Source organism: Haemaphysalis longicornis, unplaced genomic scaffold (genome assembly GCF_048455015.1).
Source record: "Haemaphysalis longicornis isolate Haplotype H1 unplaced genomic scaffold, Haemaphysalis longicornis Haplotype H1 scaffold_4, whole genome shotgun sequence".
In the NCBI taxonomy this organism is placed as follows: domain Eukaryota; kingdom Metazoa; phylum Arthropoda; class Arachnida; order Ixodida; family Ixodidae; genus Haemaphysalis; species Haemaphysalis longicornis.
In genome coordinates, this window is record NW_027526361.1 from 47,842,712 (window position 1) to 47,850,049 (window position 7,338).

Here is a 7,338-nt window from a genome sequence, read left to right on the forward strand (position 1 = left end):
GGACAAGCGAGTGTGTTGTCCCACTCGCTTGTCCCTGTGTCCTAGCGCTTCAAGATTCCGTCTCGAAAAGTGGTTTAGCCCGGCGGTTCCTGTGCAGCTCCTTCACCTCGCTCTTTCTCCCTCTCTCTCTCTCGGGCTGTTTCCGCGTCGGGAAGCCGCCGTCGACCCCCAACATAAAAATGATCCTGGCCCTCCCACCCCGTTTGCTCAGACAGCCAATCACAGGCTGTTGCCACTCCAGTTCTCTCGTCGCTGGAGAGGCGTGCGTTGTTCTTTTTGCTGTTTTTGCGTTTGGAGTGTTCGAATTGTCGGCGTGTGTTGGACTTGTACTGTGTAGCCGTGATGGCTAGCGCGAAGCAGCAGAACCTGCCTTTCGCCGTGAAGCTGGAAATTATAAACAGAGTGGAACGTGGTGAGCAGAAGTCCGTCGTCGCCGCGGCACACAAGATTCCGCGGAGAATTCAGGACTACTTCGTGCGGAAGTGAGTTTGCTTCATTAATAAAGTGCTTTCATAAACGGTAGGTGCTTTTATGCTGTCCAATTCTTCAGCATGCATATATCGAATTATGCCATATATCGAACTCGCGGGCGTTTTTTTGCGAGTTCGATATAACCGGGTTTGACTGTATCTATATATATACATTTAGCTAATTCGCAGGGACATTGCCCAAACTAGTGTGCAAAACTAAACGTGATTGTCCCCAACTACAAATGTAGCATAGAATTCTGACTGAATTAGCTTAGTTAAACCTGCTTGGATTGTATTTTAGTTGTAGCATACAAACATGGACACAAACATAGTGCTGTTACAGCCCACTTCATGGCAGTTTTGACAAACCTATAGAGAGGCTGCTAGACTGGCTTTGCAAGGTGCGGCTTCCTGAACATTGTTTCAAAGGAGCGACGAAGATAAAATTGAAGTTCGTTCATACGAAAGACTCTTTTGTCCCTATATTTACCGCAGATGGGCTATCTTCTGTGATTCGAAGCCTGCACTTCAGTCACTCCAGTCAGCGCTATGCCGGGGACCTTACGAACAGCTCCTGACAGAAATAAGAATTGTGTACGACCGTGCTGCCCAGGCGGGTCATGATGTCACCCTACAGTGGCTTCCTAGCCACTGCGGCATTGTCGGCAACGAAAGTGCGGACGCTGCCGCCCGGCTGGCGCATCAAACAGCGACAACTGTACTCATCCCACTTTCTAGGACGGACGCAGCTAGGGTCCTCCGCATTCTTGCCCAGGAAACAGCTATCTCCCAATGGTCTCCAGAAGATTTCACATGTGCACGCATTGGTGCCTTTGACCCGCACCTGCAACGTCCCCTTCCACTAGGCCTCCCACGGTCTGACGCAACTCTTCTTTGCCGTCTCTGGCTGGGGGTGGCATTCACAAATGCTTACTCGTACTTAATAGGAATGGCAGCAAGGGCGGAGTGCGAAACGTGCGGCACATCGGAGACGATACGCCACGTTTTATGCGAATGCCCACGCTACTCGCCTGCAAGGAAGAAGCTGTCATCAGCACTGAGGAACTTAGACTCTCGGCGGACATTTTCGGAGGAGAAGATTCTGTGCCACTGGCCTTATCAGTCATCCGCTCAGAAGGCGACTAAGGAACTATTACGTTTTCTACGGGCGACGAACTTGAACACTAGGCTATAGACTGAACGCCTCCAGTGTCAATCACTGTCAGTGCCTCAGTGCTGGGCATACGTGTCTGGTCCAACTTTTCCTCTCTTTTTTTCCTCTCTCTTTTTTGCCCATTTCCCCTTTCCCACGAGCAGGATAGCAAACTAGGCTCTAGCCGGGTTAACTTTCCTGCCGTTCTTCTACATTCTTCCTTCCTTCCTTTAATGCGAACTTCCAACATCAAGAAAACACGCTGAAACAGTGGCGACTCACTGTTCCCACTGGTTCCTTACATCACCGAGATTTGTTTCCGCATTTTGTGGCTGCCGACGAAAGCCACCGCCAAAAAAACATGACTATGCGATTGTAGTGGTGCTTCTCGTTTCGTTTGACTGTACCACTGTACTGCTAACAGGTAGTTAACACACGGATACTGTTTTAAGTGCAGAGCAATTTAGGGCCGTGCCTTGTCGTCGTAGCTCGCTCGCTGGACCCAAGTAGAGCCACACGGCGTTCCGTCGTAGCGGCTGTCGTCGCGCCGCAACCCAGAGGCTTCGAAAGCCAAGCCGTTTATATAGTCATAGGCGTTCGAAACTCGTGAACCACTGGCATTTATCCTCCATCTCCCCGTTGTTTAGCGCAAAGAAAACTGCAGGTACATTTGAGGCAAAATGTACGTAATTAACCGGCAGCGCCCGCGTCCATTTAGTTAGGAACGCTCGTTGGGTTTATTTTTACGGGCAGTGCAACGCCGGCACGTGCGGGAGGAAAAGCAAGCACAAATATCCACTGTAAGAGGCGCCAGGGACTCATCACGTGCCGCTTCTCGTGCTCGGCGGACTACGTAATGAACACCAAACCGTTTCCCCTGCTGGCCAGGGGCTACGTGGTCTGTGACCGCACCCAGGGAGACCGCTTCGACTTCCAGGAGGACTACGGCCTCTCCGAGCTGCCCGCCTGCACGCGTGAGTCCCTCCCCGTCACCACGAAAAGTGCGGCACGCACACACACAGCTGGCTGGCGCCGCATCTTTTCAAAGTGCTACGAGTTGTGCCGCGCCTCCGCCAGATGGCGCCACGGGTCCCGCGACCGAGAGAAGACGCAGTGAAATATCCCCCTCGCGAGGGGCACGATGAAATGCAGAGCATTTCCGGGGGCGCACGACGTTAAGTAGTTTGCGTTACGTTAGTGTTGCTGCACTTGTGGCAACTGCTGACGAGAGAGCGCTCGTCAGCAGTAATTTGAATGAGTCAACGATATGAGGCGCGTTCGTAGCGTCCCATTCTGTGTCGGCTTTGTGGCGCAGTGGGTAGAGCACCATGTTTTTTTATATAGAGCACCATGTACATTGCGTTCCGCCCGCAGGGTCGAGGGATCGAAACCGGGCGCCGGATAGTTTTTTTTTTTTATATAGTAGGGACAACGACGGTGCGGACTACGGACGTCAACGCGGGTGACATCGTGAGTTACTGAAATGCTCTGCATTTAAAAGAACATAACTCCCGCTGGCGCAGTTTCAGGCAAGGGCCGCGCGAGCACTGCGAAGGCGGGAAATTCGATTTGCATTGGGTGGTAGCGGATAACGCCGCTACAGCCCATTATGGCGAATCACTGCTCTGCACTTCCGACAGCTTTCGCATTGAGTGGAACGGCTTTAATTTTTTAGAACTCCCCCGGTTGCATTACTGCTTACATAGTGTAATTGTACGTTTTTGAATACTTGTTACCTAGTTTGGTTAATTAAAAAAAAACATCTTTTGGGACTGGAGTAGAGTTGAGTAAGCTACCAATGGCTAGGTCTTTAAAAGTAAACAAAGCTGTATCTTCATGGCGCTTTCAAAGAGGCCATGAAGGCAATATACAACTCTGCTTAATTTGAAGGAACTACGCTTCAGTACCTCACTTAGCCCCATTCCAGCCACGAAAGGTGTTTTTTAAACCAAAAAAGCGAAGGAAGCTCACACTTACGCGTATGAAGGTATCGAACCTGTAGGCAACCTTCACCGGTTCAAGTCCACGATTGCAGCCGATTGGCTTCTTCGTTGCCGCAACGACCTATACTCCATCATTGTTGCTGGAAGCCCTTCATTTTTAAAGCGAAGCTTTACTACCTTCCGTCCAGCGGTTTCGCCGCGGATGCGCAAATTCATCTTTTGACCTCACACACACTGCCTGCGACACACCCCTTGAAGCGCATCGCGTGAGTCGCCGGGCCCCCTTTAGGCGCTACGCACAAGGCCCAGTTTTAAGTCGTTCTGCTCAACTGATCAGCTTAGCGGCGCGCGGTTGCGGGCGCTCAGCTGATCGGCAGCCGACCAACCCCGCCGCCTCCTACGCACGCGCCGCTGGGTCATCTCGGGCTACGTGACTCATCTTGCGCCCGGCCAAGAACACCGCGTTGGCCGCGAATGAAAGCGAGGCGGGCCTCCTTCCGTGAGCGTTGCACGGGACCGAACGGCGTTGACCCGTGGTGGGCAATACGTCTGCATCAAAGGTCAACCAAGCGAAACCAAGACAGACTATCCAAGCTTTTCCAAGGTTAGCTGAGCTAAGCGCAGCCATTTTTCTTAAGTGATAACCATTAAAGTTTCCCTCCCTCAGGGAGCTATATAGAGGAACTTTAATACAGTAAAGCCCGCTTATATCGAACAGCGCGAGGATTGTAAAATAGTTCGATATAGCGAAAATTCGATATAGAAAGTGAAGCCAAAAAAACTTATATGAGGTAATGTAATGCCAACGGAGTCACGAGCTAACGCTAAGCTCTTACCACCCTGCAGTTCACTATAACTCATATAACTTATATGAGGTAATGTAATGCCAACGGAGTCACGAGCTAACGCTGAGATCTTACCACCCTGCAGTTCACTATTGCTTCGACACTTTCTCGGAAAGAAAACAATCATTTATTGGGCGGAAGAACTGCGTGAGTGCAGCCTGCTTCTTGGAGCGCAACGCATTGCTGGTGACTGCTTGCTCCCCGGTATTTAAACAGTCGACAAGCACAAGACCGCTGCCCTCAATGGCACTGCAGTATCGCCGTAGCAGGGCCACGGCAGCGACGGCTTCGCTCGTGCTCGGAAGCGGTACGGAGTCCTCGGCGTGTTCGACAGAGCGGAGACAAGCGAATAGCGGGGAACCCAGCGAACCGACCAAGTGCGCGCAGCGAGTGGCGCGGACTTGAAGTTCGGTGACACTGCAGCCCGCAGCGCCCAATGTATCGCTTTCGGCTCCAACGACATGCATGCGTGGACCTGGTCCACTCTGCCACGGCCGGTTTGGACGCGCCCGAGCTCGCGCCGGAGTCGCAAGCAACACCCGCGCTACCGCTGCGCTCCGATGTATTGCGGGAAAGCCTGCCACGTGCCTAAGGAGAGCGAAAAATCCCGCGCGGGAGAGTTCGATATATCCATTGTGAGCAAAATCGCGTTCGATATAAAAAGATTTAAATGCATGTAATTTTTACCGGAATTATACAACTGTTCGATATAGGCAATAATTCGATATAAGCGGGCTTTACTGTAACCATTGGAGACCACCTTGGAGGGGCGTACGCTATGACGTGTCTTTCTCGTTCCGAGCAAGTGTTTCCACGATTACGGTGAGCACTGCAGTTATTTTTTCTGGCAAATCTTGGCCAGTCTACCTAAGTGGGCATGCGTGACTTGACAAACGTGCGCCGTGGAAGCTGGGCGGTCGCCGTGCGGCACGCGCAGCGCTAACGTGCGCTCGGCTTTTTCTTGGTATTTTTAACTGCGGACATGCTAAACAGCTTCGATGCTAAAAAAAACACCCGAAAAAGTGAAAAACTTACAAATTTCGTGCTGCAGTGACGTGTTATGCGTATGATCGAGTTACTGCGTGTAGGCACGTTAGGATTCAAGTTTTGTGATTACACAAACAAGAGACACGCCTACAATCATCCAGACATGCATCTTAGCGATGGTTTATGTCGGCGACCACCAATCGCACAAGATTATGTGATGTCATAAACAGTTGCCAGAAAGTGGCTAGGGAGTTGCCACTGCTTTACATTTTTTTTACAACTCCATTATTTGTTCCAACTTCGCAATAAAATTGGCATTCTAATCAGGACAAAGCAGTCTTTCTAATGAACCAAACTTGTAATTTGTCTCCATGGCCCCTTTAAACCTGTGACTGATAAATTATCTGTGGCATTGACTGAAATGAAGTTCTTAGATTATGGATTCGTCTGAGCAATCAGTCGCCGTAAAAGTTTTGGGATGGATGTAAAAGGCCAACAGAAATTCCTGAACGAATAAACTCCAGTATAGAATAATAATAAAAAATGGACGCCATCTAGCCCTGCAAAAGTGGATGTCCAGCACAGCTGTTGTAAACCACTACACATGCTGATGGGTTCTTCATTGTCTTGGCAGGCTTGTCGCTTGGCTTCTCTGGAGGCAAATGCTTGGTTCTGGCGCATGCGCTCAGCGTCTTGGGCGAGAACTGCTGGGTCGTGCGTAGGCTGATGCATCCACTAGCCCTCGAATGACGTCAACCCACCTTCCCTTTTGAGAGCAGCTGCAAACCTAATCTTTTTACCAAAACACATGGTTGAGGGGCGGGGGATGTCCCATTGTTCACCAGCACCTTATCATCCATCATGCGGTTTTGATGTTTTTTCTTTACGCGAATACTGAGCTCTATGATTCAAGCCTGATTAGCCTGACGCATGCACTCGGCGTCTTGGGCGACAACTGCTGGGTCCTCCCTGGGTTTTTTGTTTACGACACAAAATTTTGCGACAAATGAGAGGCTAACAGCTTCACTGTAAAGAGTACATGAAACTCAGCAGAGTTATCCGGGTAATTTTAGAGGTCAAACATACCATGAAATTTTTCTAGAATAGGTGCACCAAGACGCAAATTACTATGCTTGTGATCCAATGTTGGTGTTGCCACAAAGCATACAGTAATCCCTCGTTATAACGAAGTCAGCGGGATGGCGAAAAATTTCGTTATAAGCGTTATTTTGATATAAGCGACCACTCGAGAAAACTAAAGCAGTTGAGCTTTAATTGCGCCACAGCTGCGAGGAATCAAAGCACAATGTATTCACTGAAGCAGAACTTTATCCAGGTGCAGAAAAGGCAGTGAGTTTGGCTGTTTCATGTTCTTGCCGGGCGCAAGCAACCCCGTTCCAATTTGACCAAGCAGTTACTGGCGTCCAAACGCCTCGCAGACTGCTGAGCGAATGATGAGGAGAAGGCAGTGACCACTTTTATAGGGGGGTGGGGTCGTCACGGAACGCTACGAGAGTTTTGCGCTGAAAAGCGCCGCAAATTCCACAGCTCGAATCTGATGCATTTGCCAAGCTCAAAAAATGATTACCGCTCGTTGTGGGTACACAGCACAATCATGAAAACTGGCCGGTTTTGCACAAGGGGCAGAGGGGGGGGGGGGGGGGCTTTGCATGATTACTGGGCAATCTTTCCCCGAGATGTGCAGCCGTGAAGTTTGCAAAACGAGTTTTTGGGCGCCCCGCTCACGACGACACTGCTAATTCTACGCTTCAAGTGTCAGTGTCCACGCACCGTCGCCTCCACGCCATTGACCAATGTCTAGAAACAAAATTCAATCACCCTACCACGCATTTTGACCGTTTGTCTTAAATCCCATGGCGCAAATAGAGCATGGCTGGCTCGAGAAAATCGCCGCGGAAACACTAGCTTTTCAACTCGCC